Source organism: Chiloscyllium plagiosum, unplaced genomic scaffold, assembly GCF_037043375.1.
Source record: "Chiloscyllium plagiosum isolate Xiang-an unplaced genomic scaffold, Cpla_swu_hap1 HiC_scaffold_5, whole genome shotgun sequence".
NCBI classification, from domain to species: domain Eukaryota; kingdom Metazoa; phylum Chordata; class Chondrichthyes; order Orectolobiformes; family Hemiscylliidae; genus Chiloscyllium; species Chiloscyllium plagiosum.
Window position 1 is genome coordinate 40,420,791 of NW_028270143.1, and position 23,541 is coordinate 40,444,331.

The window sequence follows — 23,541 nt, forward strand, 5'->3', positions numbered from 1 at the left end:
TTCATCCTTAACTCTGTCGGATAGATGTTCATTTGAGAATTCTTGATTGAGTGATTTAAAAAGGTGTTAATCGTCCCCCTACCAAAAATATGGGACATCTTTCCTTAAGAGCTCTCATAAGGATATAACTTTGATCGAAAACGTGCTATGAAATTAAAAAAGCTGATATTTTCTGCAGGTCTTTTTTTTTGCCTTGGGGAATAGGCTCATGTTGTAATATGTCAACTTCTCCCAGATCTAGAGAGTACCCATAACCTGCATGAATAGATTCAAAAAAAGATTGATCATATCTCCATGTTCATAATATTTCTTGCTATTGAAGACACGTCTCTCACAGTGAGCTGCAACTACTGGTATCAATTTAGTCATGCTTTTCTTTGCTTGTGCCATCACACAATATCATCAGCAATGCAGACACATCCAGGATTATTTGCAGCAGTTCTGTCCACATGCTGCTGAAACAGATCCTGAATGGCACATAGACTGAGAAGTAGGTTCTGGAAACAATATCTTGCAAGAAGTACTTTGAAAGTCGAGATTTCTTGACATCCCTTTGCCAAGTGAACTGACCAATATCTATGCTTGGAAAGCAAGTCAAAAAAATACCCTTAAAGTCACAGGAGTTAATATTGTGAGGGCATCCCTTTAACCATCTTGGGTCCAAATATATCCTGATTATGCCATCTTCCTTTAGCACACCTGGAATAGAATTTGCACGAGTCTGTGTACTTACGTATATGAAGGATACATCATTCAGCTCACTCTTCAGTTTCTCTTGTATATAATCACTGCATGTTTTGGAAGGGTCAATTTTGCAGAATCATCTGAGGTGTAATACGGTATCACTTTTGAAATCCTGATCCATTTCAATGTGGTATAATTTGACTCTTCTATTGTAGTTGCTATTTTGGGTGACATTGTGGATGGTCTGTACAATATTGATTAGTGTGCATGCTTGTAAAATCTTTTTGTTTATTTCTAAAATATACTTTATTCATAAAATAATTTGATGGTCTGTACAATTGGTCATGCCATACATATGTAAACATTTGCATACAGAGATCAGGATTTATCATTCATATATACAGGTCTGTACGTTTATCAATCATATATCCATATATTTAGCTGAGGCGTCAGCGGAGCCCAAATGACTGCGTGGGCCCCCTGTTCTTCTTAGGCAGGCAGATGTTACACAGTGGTCTTTCCCCACCGCGCCTTGGTGGCAGCTGCCCCAAGCTTCAGCGCGTCCCTCAACATGTAGTCCTGGACCTTGGAATGTGCCAGTCTGCAACACTCAGTCAGGGTCAACTCCTTCAGCTGGAAGATCAACAAGTTTCGGACCGCCCAGAGAGCGTCCTTCACCGTGTTGATGATCCTCCAGGCACAGTTGATGTTCGTCTCGGTGTGCATCCCGGGGAACAGACCGTACAGCAGAGTCCCGCGTCACGGCGCTGCTTGGGATGAACCTTGACAAACACCACTGCATTCCTCTCCAGACTGCTTGTAAAATCATTCCAATTGCTTGTGATCAATTTTCACAGTAAATTATTGTGAAATAACTGGTGTTGTGTGATTTTTAACTTTGTACACCCGAGTCCAACACTGGCATCTCCAAATCATGACTGCTCAGAAGCCAGTATCTATCACCATGTCACCCTTTACATACATGTGAACAGTACACTGGCTGTGACCAGTCAGCTCAGAATTGGCCATTACCAGTCCACTCATATCAACCAAGTAGAATGTTCTTTCCATGTACCATTAACATAGCTGCATTTCATCATTTTTATACCAAAATAATGGATAGGTGACCCACTATATGCAGGAAAATTTGTTTTTCTATTGACTTAGAGTCATAGATTCATAGTGATGTATAACATGGAAACAGACCCTTCAGTCCAACTCGTCCTTGCCGATCAGATATCCTGAATTAATCTAGTCCCATTTGCTAGGACTTGGCCTGCATGCCTCTAAACCCTTCCTATTCATATATCCATCCAGATGCCTTTTAAATGTTGTAATTATACCAGCCTCCACCACTTCCTCTGACAGCTCATTCCATACATGCACCACCCTTTGCATTAAAAAGTTGCTCCTTAGGTCCCTTTAAAATCTTTCTGTTCTCACCCTAAACTTATGCCCTTTAATTTTGGACTCCCCTGAACCAGGGAAAATACCTTGTCAACTTACTCTAAATGAGCTCCCTTGATTTTATAAACCTCTATAATATCACCCCTCAGCTTCCGACACTCCAGGGAAAACAACCCCAGGTTATTTAGCCTCTCCCTATAGCTCAAAACCTCCATTCCTGACAACATTCTTGTAAGTCTTTTCTGAACCTCCCAACAATTAAGCTACAGATCCTCCAGTAATATGGTTACAAGGGACTTGCATTATGCTCCCATGTTGCCATTGGCTTTGAGCACATGTTTACCATTTTTGGGGGGACATATGAATTTTAATAATGCCTGAAGCTTCTAACTGTTTGATAATCCACACATTATGTCAAATACATAATGTGGGAAAGCCTGTTTGCCAAGTGGTTGAAGGTTCTATCAAGGTGAACCTTGGCCCTGGTCTGTTTATTGTGAAGTTGACATAATTGCTTTCATTGTGCAGGTGCTGGTGCTGGTGCTGGTACATTCCCCATTGCTGATGCCAAGGTACAGCACATGCGTTTTATTTGGTTGCATGCTATTGCAGCCTCTGATTATATCTCTCGAAACAGATTACATGCAGAGGTAGACCCAGTGTCCTTATGTACTGTGTGATTTGCAAGCATTTTTGAGCATAGGACAGCTTCACAAAAGGTGCAATCAACATCACCTCCCACACAGCTTCTATTCTGTCTCTTGACTATTATACCAATACTGGCATTTGTAGCTAATACTAGCAGATGCCTTTTGTCTAGCTATGGTGTCTTCATATTTTCTAGAATACTTTAGCAGTCTGTCAATGTCATTAGCTTTCTTTTACTTTGAGAGCTCACAATTATCACAGTTGAGAAATTACTGTCATTACCCTTGTCACAGCACCAACTGACAAACTGGTCAAATGATGCTCATGGCTGGTTTTCACAAGACAGTGAATTCTAAAGTTCACTTTTACAGAAAGCTGATCATCCAGCATTTCTCATAGCTTAGCACGATCTCTCTGATCCTCTTTAGGTAGGCCTGAAGAGTTGACTCTACACAATCCCTCATTTCCAGTGGTGTCCTTCATTTTCACTGCTTGCTTGCCCATTTCTCCAATAGCTAAATCTAAAAGGCATAGCTGCAACCTTTAATTTAGATGCTTAACTTTGGATAAGACATCTTTGACCTTCCAATTCATACGAGGTAATTTGATAGTCACTTTCCTGATATTCACTGACTGTTGCAAATGTTATCAATGTATAGGGAATTTATTGCAGAAAATCTATAAGGTTACTCCATGTGATGAATCAGGAATACAATTGCTGTGCATATTTCACTTTTTTAAGAACAATTCTTCTGTGTGTTGTTTTCAGCAAAGGCTCAGTCTTTTCTTTCATGCAGTTTTTTTTTTCACTTTTGCGCATAAATGTCATTCAGGTTTATCTCAGTTTCCCTGCAGTTTTGACAAGTGAACTCAAAATCAACTCACCACTAGCATGGATTCCCAACCTGACCGCATTACAAATTCAGTACTCACTGTTCAGACAGCGTCCTTTGGATAGTGACTTTTTTTTAACTAGATTCCTAGATTACTTACAGTGTGGAAACAGGCCCTTCAGCCCAACAAGTCCACACCAACCCTCCGAAGAGCAACCCACCCAGACCCACTCCCTTACGTTTACCCCTTCACCTAACACCATGGGCAATTCAGCATGGCCAATTCACCTAACCTGCAAATCTTTGGACTGTGGGAGGAAACTGGAGCACCCGGCAGAAACCTACACAGACACGGGGAGAATGTGCAAACTCCACACAGACTTGACGGGAATTTTCTGGTGTTTTGATTTAAACATAACTTCTCTATTGCTCCAAATCTTGTCTGAAGCTTTTCAAATTTGGATCACTGCTTTCATTTTTTGAAAGAAAAATCACCACTGATCACCATGTCATATTCTTGTGTTGTTTTCCTTAATGTAGAAATAACACTCTCATGCTGGATTTGTAAATAGCATTGGTTCAAGTTCGTTGAAATTCTCAATGAGGTTTACCGAACAGACAAAATTGCAGTTACAGAGAACAACTTACGTACACATTCTTAGGTCAGTTGCAGCTACTTGGGAGTCTTCATAGCTGCTGGTCATGTGGTGTCATCCTGGTCCTTGTCCAATTAGCATGCTTCGCCCTGAAAGCAATAACACAGTATCTCTCTTGCATTGACTCATTCTTTCAGTATCCACCAGATAAAGTGTCATTATATGCTTAAATAAGGTCATTTCTCATCCTTCTGAACTCCAGTGTATACAAACACAACTTGTCCAATCTTTCCTCATAAGATAAACAGCTCATCACAGGAATCTGTCAAGTAAACATTCTAGAACACTCATGATTGTTGTGGACCAGACCAAACCTCATAAAACATGTCAAGGAGATAGCCTCGACCCGAAGTTTTTCTTATTTTACAGGTAAATGCCAAAACAATTCCAGATGCAATTCAATTGGTCAAACTACTAAATCTGAAGCAAAACTCTCTTTATCCATGCACTGTAGTTAAAATACAAACAAAACAAAAATAAAAGAAAGGAATTGGCTAAACTGTAAATCTATTGAAATGTTAAACAAAATAATAAGCATGGTAACACTCTATAAACACACCCCGAGCAAAGGCAAAATCAGTAAAATTCATTACCTCACAGGCAATTGTCGTAGCAGGAAGAGAACCCTTTAGCTGTAGCAAAGAGAAAGAGAGAGATGCAACAGCTTTCACAACCCCAACAGCTACTGAAAGCTCAACTAAATATTTGTGGGATCTTGACCTCACCCATTAAGGTTGCTTCTATTGTTCCAATGTTAAACAAAAACCCAAGGCATCACAAGCTGTTTATTGGTTTGAAGCAGTCTGCTTGTCACCTCTGTCTCAACTTCTCTTCATGAAAAAACCAGGATGAAATACACCTCTGAAAGCCATTGTATCACCACACAATATATTTGCTCCCTCTGCTTTGACCACTTCACAAAGTGATGTCTAAAATATAAGGTTTCAATAGAGAAATAAATTGATTGGAGACAAAAAGAAAAAGAAAATTTAAAACTGTAAATTCTCAAAATACCAAGTACATTATCTTTCCTTCCTGAGCTTTATCTGCATCATATTCAAACCAGAATGAATAGGTAGTTTATCCATTGTTATTGGCAGACCCATGAAAAACTTGCAGAATCATTGTCTCTATAGTCACGGTGGCACCACAGTCACGGTGGCACAGTGGTTAGCACTGCTGCCTCACAGTGCCAGAGACCCGGGTTCAATTCCCGACTCAGGTGACTGACTGTGTGGAGTTTGCACATTCTCCCCGTGTCTGCGTGGGTTTCCTCCGGGTGCTCCGGTTTCCTCCCACAGTCCAAAGATGTGCAGGTCAGGTGAATTGGCCATGCTAAATTGCCCATAATGTTAGGTAATAAGGGGTAAATGTAGGGGTATAGGTGGGTTGCGCTTCGGCGGGTCGGTGTGGACTTGTTGGGCCGAAGGGCCTGTTTCCACACTGTAATCTAATCTAATCTAATCTAGTTCAGCATTCCAGAATTTACCAGCCCTAATTAACACATGGTCCACACCTAGTAATAGTTAATACTCTAGGTTTTGTTTTACATACTGTACATTTGGACTCTGATCTTTTAAAATTAGATACCTCCAGATATATCCCTCAAAATGCTTATTCGATGATATTAAAATATTATTTTCCACTCTGCATTTTTTTCCTGACATTGTCATTGCTCTTTTCTGCAAGCTCCCTGCAGAATAAACCATTATAAATGTATTAGATTTTCTTTGATAGGCAGGTAAAATAAAGTGAATTAAAATTAGTGCCACTACATTGCTTATTCACCAAACATTTTCCATAATTATTGTGGCATCACAGAAATTTTCCCACAACTGTCAGTACCCTCATTCTCTGCACCATTGCCTCTAACAACACCCCCTCCAACCCAGAAGAACTTTCTCCTACTCACCATCAACCTTAAACATTGATTTTTGGCTCAGATACTTTGAGGAGCAGCCAAGTTTAGAACTAACTCAGTCAAAAGTTATTTGTCATGCTTTTTTCGATACTGCCAGCTCACTGATATCATTCTAGTCACTGTAAAATTGGTACAGGGCCCTGGGACCTCTCAGGAAATAGGGAATGTCATCATCCTGCTCACCAGCTGCTCAGTAAATGCAGGAAGGGAAACATCAATCTAATGTCCTTTATACAAGTCTTCATGAGTTTTTTTTTAATCTGTCCAAAAGTAGATTTGGAAGCATTTATTGAACCAAGGCTGTATACAAAGCATAAATATTTTAGCTGCAAGAGTGGGCATTACAAATCCCACTGGAAAACCATGACCCAAAATAATCACGTTTACTAAATGACTTCCAAACAAGAAATTACCAACAAGGTTTCATATTTTGTAGTTTTCACTTGAACACAAATCAGAATCAACATCAATTAAACATCAAGAGGGGATGCTGGCTTCCATAGCTGGTCATTTTGCCTGGATTCCATTCACCGACCCTATCTTCAATCACCAATTGCTGCATTTTACTTCATATATTCAGTGGTTTTATTGAATAATGTTCCATAAAACCATGAAAATTAACCAAATCATGCAACTTGAATTTATAAAATGCACATTATATCTCAGAAACTTAACATGATTGTTTAATGTGGTATAAGAGTGCATAGATAAAGGAAAGGGAGCGGCACGGTGGCTCAGTAGTTAGCATTGCTGCCTCACAGCACCAGGGACCCAGGATTGATTCCACCCTCAGGCAACTGTCTGTGTGGAGATTGCAAATTCTCCCTGTGACTGTGTGGGTATCCTCCGCGTGCTCCGGTTTCCTCCCACAGTCCAAAGATGTGCAGGTTGGGTGGATTGACCAAGCTAAATTGTCCATAGACTCCAGGAATGTGTAGGTTAGATAAGTCAGCCAAGGGTAATGAAGGATTACAGGGATGAGGTAAATGGGGTTGGTCTGAGTGGGATGCCCTTCAAAGGGTCATTGTGGACTCATTGGGCTAAATGACCTGCTTCTACACTGTCGAAATTCGATGAAACGGAGTGGCTGTTATGTTGGAAAAAGAGACTGCACAAAAACAATGTGGTTTATGTAAAGGCAAATGACATCAAAGTCTGTGTGATTTCATGAATGGAAAGCTAAAACAGATTAGATTAGATTACATTACATTACAGTGTGGAAACAGGCCCTTCGGCCCAACAAGTCCACACCGACCCGCCGAAGCGAACCCACCCATACCCCTACATTTACCCCTTACCTAACACTACGGGTAATTTAGTATGGCCAATTCACCTGACCCAGCACATCTTTGGACTGTGGGAGGAAACCGGAGCACCCGGAGGAAACCCACGCAGACACGGGGAGAACGTGCAAACTCCACACAGTCAGTTGCCTGAGGCGGGAATTGAACCCGGATCTCTGGCGCTGTGAGGCAACAGTGCTAAAACAAGAACAAAAACACAGTAAAACTTAAAGGATGAGTTTTGAACTGGAAGGATATGAAAATTTCAATAAATAATTAAGAATTTATTCAGTTTTGCCTCCAATCCTCAACATTAACTTCCCCATTTCCCGACTACCACAATATCCCTGATAATACCCTTTGAGTTTGATTCTGCTGACCCTCAGGAACTGTCTGTGGCCAAACCCTCTGAACAACTTGAAGAAACAGTCTATACTGATGATTGACCACTGACTGCTCTCCATGCATCTCCGTAACTGATTAGCCACAAATCCCAAACTGCTTGCACTGGATTTGCAATGACCCACTTCCTGTACTGTAGTGAGACAAACCCAATGAAAGGATTGCCTATGACCAACTCCCTGAACTGATTGCAGAAGGTAACCTTGATTGGCTGGACCGAGATTTACTGACAGCAGCACCCCTTTTGAACTGACAGACCATTGCATCCCTTCAACTTTGAGACAAGACCATTTGGTTGAAGCACATGCAGTATACAGAGGCATGCTGAAAGTGTGAGATTTATGTGGTATGGTGCCATAAAACAACATTTCCAAGCCTTTGACTAATGTTTGCTGAAAATCATGAGAGTTACCTGGCTTTCTGTCTGTACTAAAAGGCAAGGCTAGACAAGCATCGAAATAGACTGAATGAGAACGACTCTAAGAGAGCAAGTGAGGAGCCGTGAGATGCACCCTGAGTTGGATGCCTGTCCCTCAATGCATAGCATCCCTGCAGCAAATTGAAATAAGAGTTGCCAGTGCACTCCAAAATGCAGCATTTGGAATGAGATTCCAAGTAACCGCATCAACTGTCATGAGGAAATTTTTGGCATCTAGTTTCTAATTACAACCGTGAGAATAAGAAATTTCATATTAACGAGGTGAAATTAGGTAGCAATGAGGATGATAACAAGCAATAATCCAAGCAACTAGGCCTCTTGCCACTTGCTATTGAATATCTAGTGTCACTGTCTAACCCTTTGGGGGAAAATGTGATTTCTTGCTCTCATTTTCAAGAAGTTTCAAGATATCTCAGACAATTTTTCAAACTTCCTCACCATGAATCAAATTATTCGGGAGCTGGAAAAACTCCGCCCAACATTTTTTAAACTCAGGTGATTTAAAGGGACATATTTTAGAAATTTGACTGCCATGCTTGCTTACAAAACAATATGGATTAAACTTTCAGAGTAACTCACTCAATAAAAAGAATGCTCAGGTGTCCTCAGGATGTGAAAGTCGCCTTTGATCATAATTCTATTAGTTTTCAAATAGCTATGGAAAAGGATAAGAGCTGAAAATGTATTGCTGGAAAAGCGCAGCAGGTCAGGCAGCATCCAAGGAACAGGAGAATCGACGTTTCGGGCATAAGCCCTTCTTCAGGAATGAAGAAGGGCTTATGCCCGAAACGTCGATTCTCCTGTTCCTTGGATGCTGCCTGACCTGCTGCGCTTTTCCAGCAACACATTTTCAGCTCTGATCTCCAGCATCTGCAGTCCTCACTTTCTCCATGAAAAAGGATAAGCCTTCCATAAAAATTAAAGTTCTTAATTGGAGTAAGGAAAATGCTAACAGTGTGAGGCAAAAACTTTCAAAGTTACAGAATACTGAACTGGACAGAGTGGACGTTGGTAAAATGTTTCCATTAGCAGGAAAGACGATGACCTCAAGGCACAGCCTTTGTTGATGAAAACTCTCAGACTCGGACCTTGCGAACCGATTAGTTTATTATGCAATATATCATGGGGAATTCACCGTCCTAACTGTGGCTCGGTGTTATTCCAAAGTACATCAGGATACTACAGGATTATATAGAGAAAACAGCTAGAAGATGATCGTTAATTACACAGTTTGGCATGCTTACAAGTTAGTACTAAATTAAAAGTTAGTCATTAAGTTTAAAACTGAAGCACTATTATGCATTCTGCAAGTGGACAGATCAAATGGTATCACCACCTGCTCTAGTTACACAGATTGCTAACACTAAGCAGAGATATCCCTAATTGGCTGAATGACTGTGAAGAGGCAATAACTAGAGAAGGAAGGGGTACTATTTGGAAAGTCTATGTCAGCTTGACTGGTTCCACAGCCTGTGCTGATCATTCAGCAAAGGGAGGAGACACTATCTTGAGAAGGAAGTTAAGGACAACCTTTCACATTACTTCATAGTAAGGAATGCATAGCCAGCAAAGTTCTGGCTGGGGACACAAAATGGAACTCTCAGCCGAATCAGGAAAATGACTTCCAGGCAAATAGTGTTAACTTTTCCCCAACAGCCTTAGAATAAAGGAAAGACCCTTTAGAATGGAGATAAGGAGAAACTTCTTTAGCCAGAGAGTGGTGAATTTGTGGAAGTCAATGCCACAGAAGGCAGTGTACGCTGGGTCATTGAGTATATTTAAAACAGAGATAGATAGGTTCTTGATTGCTAAGGGGATCAAAGCTTGCAGGGAGAAAGCAGGAAACTGGGGTTGAAAAACCAACAGCCATCATTGAATGGCAGAGCAGACTTGATGGGCCAAATGGCCTAATTTCTGCTCCTATGTCCTATGATCTTATAAAAGTTGATTGAAGTAGCTTGTTTACAGGTAAAGGGATGCGTGACAATTGGGAGGTTTTCAAAAGTATGATAATGAGAGTTCAGAGGCATTATGTTCCTGTTAGAGTGAAGGGTAAGGCTCATAAGAGAAGGGAACAATGGATAAATGAAGATATTGAGGTTCTAGTCAAGAATAAGAAATAATCAGATGTTAGATATAGACAACAGGGATCAAATGAACCTCTTGAAGAGTTTAAAGAATGTAGAGGCATTCTTAAGAGGTAAATCAGAAGGACAAAGAGGGAATATGAGATAGCCTTGGCCGATAAGGTTAAGGATAATACAAAGAGATTCTACAAGTACATTAAGAGCAACTAGAGAGAGCATAGGGTCCCTTAAAGATCAATGAAGTTGGTTATGTGTTGAATCTTAGGAGAAGGGAACGATACTAAATGAATATTTTGTGTCAGTTTTTACTGTGGAGAAAGAAATTGAGGCAAGAGAACTTGGGGAAATAAACATTGATGTTTTGAAAACAGTTCACATTACAGAAGTGGAAGTGCTGGAGGTCTTAAGAAATGTAAAGTGGATAAACCTCTAGGTCCTGATGAAGTGTATCCCAGAACATTGTGGGAAGTGAGGGAAGAAATTGTGGGGCCCCAAACAGAAATATTTGTGCCATATATAAACCTGGATGAAGTGCTGAAGGACTTGAAGGTAGCTAATATTGTGCCTTTATTTAAGAAAGGCTAATAAGGAGAAGTCTGGGAACGATAGACTTGTGAGCCTGGCATTGGAGGTGATTCTGAAAGATAGGATTTATATGCATTTGTAGAGGTGACGACTGATTGGGGACAGTCAGCACAGTTTTGTGTGAGGGAAATCATGTCTCACAAACTTGATTGAGCTTTTTGATCAAGTATCCAAATAGATTGATGAGGGAAAGGCGATTGTTCATATGCAGGTTAATAAAGTCTTTGACAAGATTCTGCATGGTAGACTAATTAGTAAAGTTCTATCACGTGGGATTCAGGGTGAGCTTGCCAATTGGATAAAAAATTGGCTTGACAGTAGAGACAGAAGGTGGTGGGAGGCTTGTTTTTCAAACTGGAGGCCTGCGACCAGCGGTGTTCCACAGAGGTTGGTATGGGGTCCACTTCTGTTTGTCATTTATATAAATGATTTGGATCAGCATATAGGAGGCATACTTAGTCAGTTTGTGGATGTCACCATGATTGGTGACATAGTGGACAGTGTAGAAGATTATTTAAGATTACAAAGAGATCTTGATCAATTTGTTCAATGGGTTGAAGAGTGGCAGCTGGAGTTTAATTTGGATAAATGTGAGATATTGCATTTTGATAAAACAAACAAGGGCAGGACATATAAATTAATGGTAGGGTCCTGGGTAATGTTGTAGAACAGATTTAGGGGTTCGGGTACATAATGTTTTTTGAAATTTATATCACAGGGTAGTTAAGCTTGTCTTCATTGCTCAGACCTTTGAATATAGGAGTTGGGACGTCATGTTGAGTTTGTACAGGATGTTGTGATGAGACCTCTACTGGAGTACTGTGTGCAGATCTGGTTACCCTGTTATAGGAAGGAGATTATTAAGTTAGAGAGGGTTCAGAAAAGATTTACCAGGAAAATACCAGGATTGGAGGGTTTGAGTTATAAGGATAGGCTGAAAAGGGTTGGACATTTTCACTGAAGTGTCGGAGGTTGTCAGAAAACCTTGTGGAGATTTATAAAGTCACAAGGGGCATAGCTTAAATGTATTGGAAGAATCTTTACCTGAGAGTGGGGCAGTTCACAACTTGGAGGCATATTTTTAAGATGACAGGAGAAAGTTTTAAAAGGGACATGAGGGGAAACCTTCTGACATAGAGAGTGGTTCATGTGTGGAATGAACTGCCAGAGGAATTGTTGCATCGGGGCCAATTACAACATTTAAAAGACATTTGGATAAGTACATGAATAGGAAAAGTTTGGAGGGATATGGGCCAAACGCAGGCAAGAGGGACTACTTTGGTTTAGGAACATGATTGGTGTAAACTGGTTAGATCGAAGGGTCTGCTTCCATGCTGTATGACTCGATATAAATGCAAATTCGTTCCTTTCACTGTTCAGTGAACACTTGCCACTTTCTTCTTAATCAGTGACCATTTTTAATATATGAACCTCAGAAGAGATTCTTTTATTTTTATTAACCTATTTTCCTAATCAACATGTTCAGAAATGTTATTACACACCCCTGGAGCAGATGCAAATTGAACCTGAGCCTACTGGTCTAGGGATAGGGACACTGCCACTAAGCAACAAGAGGGCCTCATTAGTCTGCTTTTTTTAACACCCATTTTTCTATTCAACTTGTTCAGAGATAGCATTACACACCTCTGGAGCAAGTGGGATTTGAACCTAGAGCATTGGTCTATGGACACTACAACTCTGCCACAAGAGGGCCCCCAGGAAGAGATTCTTGTTTGGTTGCTCAAGTACATCTCAGCTGAGTCTGGTGGTTTGACGGTTAATTACCTGTGCATTTCTGCAAGAGTTCACTGACAGTACGCAAGAACAAGTGCTTCATTGATAAATCCTGTCAACAGTCTAGTGCAATGAAATAACTGAGTCCCAGGAAGAAGCAATTTTTTTAGCCAAAATAAAATATTTTAATTGCAATAATTAGTGTGTTTCAGGATGAGTTTAATTTAAAATAGTTGAATACTAATAATTCATAACCACTTATGTACACCACACTGCGAGAAGGATGTGGAGGTTTTGGAGAGGGTACAGAAAAGGTTCACTGGGATGTTACCTTTTTGTGGAGAGTAATTTGGTTTGTTGTCATTTGAAGTTTGGAAGCTGAGCGGCAACATGGCAGAAGTTTACAAAGTTATGGAATGGATAGTCAGAGACATTTTCCAAGGGTTGAAAAATAGGACACGTAAGTTTAAGATAAAAAGGGGGGAAGGTTTAAAGATGTGAGACGCACTTTTTTTTAATATAGAGTGTGGTGAGTATCTGGAAAGCGCTGCTAGAGGAGGTAGTCGAAGCAACATTTAAGATGCATCATCCTCCTTAAGATGCATCATGGCAAGTACATGAATATGCAGGTACTAGAGGGACATGGACCACATAGAGGCAAAAAGTTATTGTTTTAGAAAGGCATCATGTGTCAGTGCAGGCTTGGTGGACCAAAGGGCCTATTCCTGTGTTATACTGTTCTTTGTGCTTTTGTTCTTTCTTCACTTATAGTCTATTTCCTTTTCTCTGTTTTACATAACATTTCATCTTTCTGCTTTATCCATCAAATATAATTGACATCCAAGTGAAAAAAGAAATATAAATATTTCCACTCAAGAATGACCTTTACTCTGTTAAAAAAGGAACGTTTCTAAAAGCATTAATTGATATTTTGTCACAGCAATTATTTGTCTAACATTGTAACTTCCTTTGTTAACAATAAATAATGTTCATTTTCCAAGTACAACAATGATTTTTTTTGAGTAAAAGCTGTAACATATGGTGTTGGTATGTCACAGAATATTAATTGTGTTTTAAAAAGAGAGAAGTTTAATTTAAGAAATTTTCAGTCATTTGACTTCTAAGGAGATTAGGGGCAGAGTCTTGCTAACCCATAAATGATTCAGGCATTGGCGATAAAATTGGGAGAATTACAGGAGATCAGCAGTGAGAAGCTTCCCACTATCGAGAACAAATGTCCTATTTTCAAACCAAGTGTTGAACAGTGAGATGAGATTCTCTCCAGTGAGTAGTGAGAGGTCTATTTGCATCCATTAACATCCTTATTATGATATCATCCTGCTTCATTGATATGCAGTTTCCCATTCTCCTATTCCTAGGTAGAAATTAGACAGTGACAATTCCTGACATGAAAGTCAGAGCAGTTACTGGTGACTCCAGCTCACTGCTGGTTGTTCCGGATTTCCATCAGTCATCGACATCAGAGTACACTTCATGACTAAATGCATACCTCATTAAATAGGATACCTAGATCACCATTGACAAATTGGAAAGCCAATTGCCCACTGCCCAACATCCCGGGTGAAACAATAAAATATTGCAAGGCTGCTGCAGAGTGTCAGCATTTGACTGGGTATGAGGCTGAGCTGCAAAGTGGCTTCAGTGGCAGGAAACCAAGGAGGTCCTGGCACTGACCAGTACTCCTGCCTGGGATGAGTAGAAAAATACAACAAATGAGGCACATAGCTAATCAGGTGAGTTTGGGAAGATGGCATGAGAAAACCCGTTAGGGCTCATGGAGAGAAACCCTCCTTGAAACAAAATGAAAACCCTCCAAAAATCACACATAGCCAATTTCAGGGGTGATTTAGCCCTTTGTAGTTAATTTTATTATTTTTTTCAAAGAATTTCAATTCTGAAGCAGAAAATGAAACTTAATGGCCATTTTAATAACTGAACCTTTATTGAAAAACCCCATCTGGAAATTGCAATGAAAACCATCGAAGCAGTTCTAAAAAGACTTTTTGTTCAGCTTTATGAAACTTAAGCTTCATATCATGCATTTTGTCATTCAAAGTATATAACTATACTATACTTTTGAATGCTTTAACAGATTCAAGTTATAAATTGCAGGAAACAGAATGCCCTCTCGAGAGACAATCTTCCTTGGAAGGTCAGCAGAAAGCAGAGGAGTGACTGCTGACATGACTTTTGTGTTCTTACATCTTTTCTTAATTAAAACAACCAAATGTTTGCAAGTGATCTTAATTCAATCTGAAAACTAACCCCAGTGTAATGATTCACAGACCAGACACTTTCTGTTATGCAAAAAAGATTTATTTGCAGAAAATACCACAGATGTGCTTCAATGAAAGTGAGCATTTCCCAGGTGCCTTTGGGAATAATATTGAAATGTTAGGATGTCAACACCCCTCTGGAGATGTTTCTCCCCTTCACTTTCCTCTGACCCCATCCCTTCTTCCAATCTTACCCTCTGCCATGTTTTAACTATCTCCTCTCAGACTCTAAATGATCAGTCTTCAACTCATGCCTCCTCTTCATTCCCAAATACTCTATGTCAATGAGCTTTGACCTCAACAAAAGGATGACTCCTTCTGTCACCTTTACTTCTTCACCAGGAGACTTATAAGACCATAAGACCATAAGACATAGGAGCAGAAATTAGGCCATTCAGCCCATCAAGTCTGCACTGCCATTCAACCATGGCTGACAAGTTTCTCAACCCCATTCTCCCACTGTTTCCCCACAAACCTTGATCCCCTTTACTTCCCTACCCGACTACTCACCAAAACATCAGTCCTTCTCTTTGCTGTACAACAGACCTTTCCTCTAACATACAAAATTCAAAATTCAATAAGATGTCTTATTCTGATCTCTTTACCCTCTCTAGAATTTTGTTGCTAGCAACTGCTAGTATGACAAATTTCCTTTCTGTCTCTCTCATTCACTCTAATCTCCCTCGCCATAAATTTGTAGCACTCTGATTCTTTCAGGTCCAGTCTTTCAATTGTCCTTGAATTTGTTCACAAGTTCGGTATGGTTGAGGATTGGAGCATAGAGCTGAATGTGAAATCACAGGTATTTTCTCCCATCTCTTCCTGAACTATGACCTTACTAATAATTCCCAAGAAAATTACTAGCCTCATCTAATCTGAAGGCCTTTCCTCCATGTATCCCAATTTGCCTGTGGAATTCTCTGCCTCAGTAAGTGATTGAGACCAAAACTTTGAATGTTTTCAAGAAGCAGTTAGATATAGTTCTTAGGGCTAAAAGGATCAAAGGATATGGGGTGAAAGCAGGAATAGAGCGTTGGATTATTGGCCATGTTCATATTGAATTGTAAAGAGCTAAATATTCTACTCCTGATTCAATTTCATAAGCGTCTATGTTTCTAATGGTCCCAAACTTGCTACACCCCATTTCTCACATGGAACTGTGGCCAGACAAGATGGTCAAAATACTAAAACTAAATAAAGCATGCTGGGAAATCGAGCCAACCATTGGCCAAAAGTACCTGTGCTAAAAACACTGAAATAAACAAGCTACAAACCTAGACAGGCTACAGCTGCAGACAGCACAATATAAAATTAACTCAGCCCATTCCCAGGACAATAGGAAACCTTACATTAGATTAGATTACTGACAGTGTGGAAACAGGCCCTTCAGCCCAACAAGTCCACACCGACCCGCAACCCACCCAGACCCATTCCACTACATTTCACCTAACACTACAGACAATTTAGCATGGCCAATTCCCCTAATCTGCACATTTTTGGACTGTGGGAGGAAACTGGAGAACCCGAAGGAAACCCACACAGACACGGGGAGAATGTGCAAACTCCACACAGTCAGTCGCCTGAGGCAGGAATTGAACCCTCATCTCTGGCGCTGTGAGGTAACAGTGCTAACCACTGTGCCACCGTGCCGCCCACACATTAAGTTGTTTTGCAGAACAAAGGGGTGCCTCACAACCCTTATTTGCGAAAGGCTACCTGACCACGTGCCTCTAATACCTTCAAGAATGGAGGCCCAAGGACCATCGTGCCATCAACACATCAATGACTGATTGGGCCCGATTGATCAGAGTGATCAAGCCCTGATTGATCCATTAGTCGGAATCGAAGACCCTCCCAAAGGGGTGCAAAAGCTTCCAGATATAAGAATAACTGCAACACCAACCTTGGGAGTGGTAAGTCGAGACCAAAAACTGTGAAGAGAAGATGACCCTGGGACCACCAGAAGAAGAAACCAGATGATCATTGCCACATGGATCAATGCTAAGATCTGGTGTGGTGGTATATGATCATTCAAAGTTAAGGTAAAGTATAAGTTAGTTAATTAGATTTATAGCATTACTTACTACCTTATGGTGTATTTGATACTATCATAGTAATTGTGTTGTAATATATAAATGTCATTTCTTATTACTGTAAAGAGTAATAATGGCAATATAGCACAGCCAATTCATTTAACCTGCATATCTTTGGATTGTGGGAAGAAATCTGCACAGCCATGGGAGAATGTGCAAACTCTACACTTACAGTTGCCAGATCCCTGACACTATGAGGCAGCAGTGTTATCTACTGAGCCACCACACCATCTTTTGTCCTACAGAATTTTGATGCCAGTTTATATTATTACCCCATAATGTCTGCGTCAAACCTTCTATCTTTTGTCTGTCTTGGTTGTGAATGAGTGCATATATTCAGAGTTGTAAAGTTTCAATTACAAATATTAGATCTTTCTTTTCTCTGCCATTTGTCACAGCTAAGTGTGTTGCAATAAATAGTTATTTTCTACTAATAATAAAACCTGGTGCAAACTGCTTTTGCCTGGAGTAGCTAACAGACAGACAAGTTGGTCATGTTAGTAATTTATTTGGGATCTTATCCAGGATGTGACAGCTTGTGGAACAGTTGGACTTGGTTATTGGTGTGAGTTTTTTCCAGTTAAGTCATGACAATATGATTTTTACTTCAATGTTTTAGCAAAGAAACTTTATGGTTTATTGAAAATGTTCATGCTGTACAACTCATGTATCTAATTTTTCCCTGTCTTAACATTAGAAGTAAAAGGTAGTTTTCAAGTGGTGGCCAAATGGATTCTCACGTGGCTATCTATCACAGCTACAGTAAGAGAGTGCAACATAAAAATTGGTGCTTGCTCAGTTCAGTGAACCTTCTAACCATGCCCAGTGGAAGATAGTTCAGAATATCAGAGGGAACATAGCAACAAATGCAGCAAGTTGACAAAAGCTAAAGGCCCCTTTTCCACCTCTCAATTTCCTCCCCTATACCTGTACCCTTTGCATATCTTGCTTTACCAATTCGTCTGTCCTATCCATGGCAACTCAAATGTTTATTGGGTATTTGACAGCCAGTCCACCATTTTTCTGGGATGGTAGCACAAGCCACATCGATTATAGAGTAGAACAGAATTGGATAGCCTTTGTCACACATACTCAATGAGTATAAAAAAAGTCAATATGACGCCAGTTACAATGCCAACTTAGATACAAATGTACCTCGGCACAGCTTCTTTTGTTAAAAGATTTTAGATAATACAGAAATAAAGTGTCCAGCGTTACAGAAAAGATTTCAATACAGCAGACCATGCTGGCACTTAGCTTCCAGTCTGCACCTGGCTCTGGCCCCACATCACACTGGCGACACTCTACGCCATTTTGGGAGGCCACTGCGCCAGGCCAGCAGGTCACCACGCCAGGCTGGGAGGCTGATACACCAGGCCAGAAGGTCATCATTCCAGACTAGGAAGTCACCATCCCATGTTGAAAGGCCGATACGCCAGGCCAGGAGATCACCACGCCAGGCCGGGAGGTCACCACGCCAAGCCAGCAGGTCACCACACCACACTGGGAGGCTGATACTCCAGGCCAAGACGTCACCACTCCAGGTCAGGGGGTCACCACACCATGTTGGGAGACTGATACACCAGGCCAGCAGGTTACCATTCCAGGCCAGGGGGTCGCCACACCATTCGGGGAAGCCACTACTCCAGGCCAGCAGGTCACCATGTCATACTGGGAGGCCACTATGCCAGGCCGGGAGGTTGCCACGCCAAGCCGGGAGACCACCTCACCATGCTGGGAGGCTGCTTTAAGAGGAGGTCGTTGGGCCAGGCTAAGAGGCTGCTATGAGATGGCCCCTGTGCCATCACTGGGAATCGTTGCCAGAGGCCGGGAATTACCGTTAGCTGGAGGGTGTGAATCATCACTGGAGCCTGAGAACTGTCATCGAAGCCAGGAATCATTGCTCCTTGCTAGAGGTCACTGGAAGCAATAAGTTTTGGGGAAAAAAAAATGAGAAGTGGAAGAAAAAGGAAAAAAAAACTTGATGGAAGAAAAAGAGAAGAGAAAGAAGAACAGAAAATGAGCGGGTGGATGAGCTCCAGCTGTAGGGACCTACTCCACCACCATCTTGGAGATAACTAATGAATCACACATTGTTTTGGCTTGCAGCTCACAGTGCGAAAGCAATGCAGTCTCACAGTGTAAACATTCTGCTTCTGAATACATTCACTCCCTCATCGGAGAACTTTCTGGCCTCCTTAACAAACTCAAGAAGGAACTTCGCCATTTTGATTTCAAATTTCTGAACCATACTCTGCTATGATAAAATTTGTGGTTCTCAGCTTTGAAGGTAGCTCATTGATCATTAGATAGATTGGCCACAATGTGTACTTGGAAGAGTTGAATACTGGAAGGCCTTTGGAGCTGATGATATATGGCAAATTCCTAAGATTACTCAGTGGTTGTCCACCTGAAGTCATCTCCTTGTAATTGCATGACCATATTATCCTCAAAGTTAGCCTGCACCAGTTCTGTGTTTTCCATAAGACCATAAGACCATAAGATCATAAGACATAGGAGCAGAAGTAAGGCCATTCGGTCCATCGAGTCCACTCCACCATTCAATCATGGCTGATGGGCATTTCAACTCCACTTACCCGCATTCTCCCCGTAGCCCTTAATTCCTTGTGACATCAAGAATTCATCAATTTCTGCCTTGAAGACATTTAGCGCTCTGCGGCAATGAATTCCACAGGCCCACCACTCTCTGGCTGAAGAAATGTCTCCGCATTTCTGTTCTGAATTTACCCCCTCTAATTCTAAGGCTGTGTCCACTGGTCCTAGTCTCCTTGCCTAACGGAAACAATTTCCTAGTGTCCACCCTCTCCAAGCCATAAGCTACATCTGCTTGTGCAGTATCTCACTGAAGCATTATTCTTACCTGTGCCCTGAGATCAGAGGTGACAAAAATGTTCCCTCAGTTCACATCTTTAATGTCGCATCCCTCTGCACCAAGAGAGCATTGAGTTTGTATGTCCTCAAGACCTCTGGACAAAGGTACTACAATGAAGACAATAAAAATGGAATTTGCACTTTATTTTCACAGACCATTTCTTTAAGAATTGTTTTGGCAAATTGAAATATAAATCTCTCAAACAAAATGTCCGCAAGTTGAATGAGATGTATCACTACTGCTGATGATAAACAGTGCCTTATGGCAAAAGTTCGGGCAAATAATAGTTCCCCTGCCTTCGATGTTGGATTTCTATAGAAGAGGAGCTCTTTATGGCACTTCTGAAAATCTGACAGCCCTTCACCTCCTTCAGGTGAATGCTCTTCACCTCCACATCTTCACTTTCATTAGCATGACATATTGAGCAAACAAAAGTGAAGTAGAAGCCTGTATGGGAGGTAACCTCCTCTCATCCCACCATGTAAAATCTTTACGAACATCAGCAGCTACTTCTCCAGAGTTTTCCAGGAATACTTTCATGATCCAGGTCCAGATATAGACCCTGAAGAGTGGTGAGCGCACATGAGCATGTGTTGAGACTACTACTTTGTAAACGCCTCAAGATTCAGTCAAGATGATTGAACATGCTTAGGTTTGATTCTCCTGAAGTGCCATCTTTATCGACAGAAGCCTCCACCAGTGTTCCTTTGTTGGCTTACAAAACAGGATGAAAATAAATGATTTGTAGTTGAGTGAAAATATAACCTCTTTGGCAGGATTCGTGTGTGAGGAGAGAGAGCTCGATCCCTCAGTAGTGTAGCTGGCCCCCAGCTCCACTCAGTTGCTATGAAGGAGGGACAGGAAGATTGTCAAGCTGCAGGAGAAAGTGATGTATCTTGAGGCAAAGGTGGAAATATGAGGAGACAGCCCTGCAGTGGTGATGGGGGAAGTCCTGCAAAGAGTACATGTTCTCAAGGAGTAATATTAAGCTTCACATCCTCAGAATCAGGTAAGCAATAATTCTCTTTAGTTGGCTACGCAGCTATTTGTGGAACTGAGGTCCTTTTTAATAGCACTACATTTTGTTGTATTACAACACTATGATCCGTGCCCACAGTGTATATATCTATAGTGAGTCACAATGCATCCCACCCCTCAACCAACATTGCTTTCTTTTTTTAAACTTACTGAACAATTTAGGGAGGGATCCTGGAGCACCTGTGGAAAGTGGTCTGCAGAAAGGCAACCAACTCAGTGCTTGTCAAGTGCCTGGTGTTGGAATCTAAAGAACAGAAATGCTCTTGGGAAAGGCTGGTTTGTGGTAGATTGCGCACACAGCAAGCTGTGATCACAACTTATGACCAGTGGGGGCAGTGCGAAGCTGGCGCTTTCATCTCTCAAGTTGAATGCTGAGAGGTATCAACTCTATTGGCCTGACATTGACTGCTTTTCTAATTTATCTCACTGATGTTTATTTTGTATTATGAATTTAGACTTCAGGCTCAGCATACATGGCTAATTCTTTGCCCTTTACATTCACAGCATGACATAGATACCACCTGCACATTCAGGGGCTACATGGAGAGGAGGCCATAAGGAGCTATGCAAGATGAACACTTGCATTCCAAACAAGTTCCAAGATTTGAATAACATGCCATGGACATTGACTCGATAATGTTTAGAATCATGTACACTTTAAATAATTTGTGCAGTTGTATGCGAATTATTCCATGCGTGTGAATTTAATTTGATACTTTGAATTTTTTTTCAAATTGATTAATGAAAGATTCTAGATGAACTATATTTTAGCCTAGCGTCAAGTCAATACAGGCCACTGCCGTGATCCTGCAATTTTCATCAAATTTACTTCATCAATCTAGCTTATTATCCACATTAACATATGTTTAAAATCCACATACTGGGGAAGCAATCAGAACCAGAGTGTGTATATGCTCAACGTGACCAGAATAAAACAACCAGAAAATACCAGTATGAGCCAGTACCATATGGTCTACTGAAAAATTACCAGTGACAACCATTTTCAACTGCTACTGGCAATTGGAAACCTGTGATCAACCCAGCAACAACCAGGGAAAGGCCTATCAGTGGATAACTGGGATTTACCACTTTCTACTGATTTCAATGTCAATATCTACCAGTCTGGTATAACTGTTATTACTTTCTGGGAGACATTCCAGTCTGAATGGGCAGAACAAAACAAGACAAATGACAGGATGTTAATATTACAGAGAACTCACACAAAGGAAAAGAAGGCATTTCCCATGTGGGGAAATCATTGCTCTCACTGCACGTAGCAAATAATTTTGCATACAAGTTATGGTAATAAGGAAGTACCACAAGCAGCTACCAATGGCTACCTGGACAGATATCGGCTGAAGGTTCTAACAAATCACTGTACGCTGTATAAGAAGTTGACTCAGTCAGGCCAATAAGTGATGACTGATTTGTGACGTTTGGAATGATGACTGCAGAAGGAAAACATTAGCCAAACATAAAGGGTCAGATAGACAGTGCGTCAGACAATGCCAGTGCCTGCAGGGAATTTAACAAATTGGCTCAACATGGCTATCCCTTGAAGTCCTTGAAGGTAAGGATGCAGCTGGGATGATGGCACAATGCCTGTGCCAAGATGGCAGGTAACTCTGAAGGCCCAGTACAATGACAATAATGAAGATATGGAATTGCAGATCAAGCCACTCATCCCAGCCAAGGAAGCCTAATGCTTGGATGGTAACCTTCAAAGAGATTTATAACGTCTTGTAGCACACTAAACCAATAACCCAGGATCAGACTCTAGAGGAGCACAGTGATGTGCTTGTAGCCTCAGGGTGCCTACCTAGTAGTCTCATTTCAAAGTGGATGACAGTGTAAAACCAATACGATATCTGACAAAAAAAGTTTGACTTGCCCTCAATACCAACCTAAAAGACAAGACAGAAGAGTATTCCTGATGAAGGGCTTTTGCCCGAAATGTCGATTTTACTGCTCCTCAGATGCTGCCTGAACTGCTGTGCTTTTCCAGCACCACTAATCCAGAAGAGCTTAAAAACAAGGGAACAATGAAGAAAATGAAATAATTCACAGTATGAAAGTAGTGAAACAGTCTGTAAAACTGAGAACATGCATTGACTCAGATAATAAAAATAAATCTCTGAAGGGATCTATCAGCGTTCCCGTTAATGTTTTTCTTCCATGCGAACCTCAAGGTCCATATGTGGTGGAGGCCTCGAAAATCAGAAGTCAATGCTGCAAATGGCCTTGGCACACCAATCACTGCTCACAGGACCTACAGCATCAGTGCACATGTACAACTGCTTCACTCAGAGGAAACATTGCTCACAACATGGTGCTAATTCTCAATGACAAAATAATTCACTACCCTAAATGCGAAGGATAGTCACTGGGATATGAAACAGGATGAAAGCAATCATGTGATTGTTCGAAAGAGTTTTTCAGATGAACCTGAACAAAGGTAAATTGCAATTAATGGTAGCAAAGTGAAGTACGTAGGTTTAAAATTACAGCTAAAGATCTCCACCTAGATTCTAAAAAGATGAC

The 23,541-nt window shown here is 40.9% G+C and overlaps 1 pseudogene; it reads left to right on the top strand.

The window, feature by feature from the left end:
• LOC148149915 (uncharacterized) overlaps positions 1-19,002 on the top strand; it is an 83,209-nt pseudogene extending 64,207 nt beyond the window's left edge.
• Positions 19,003-23,541: the final 4,539 nt, after the last annotated feature.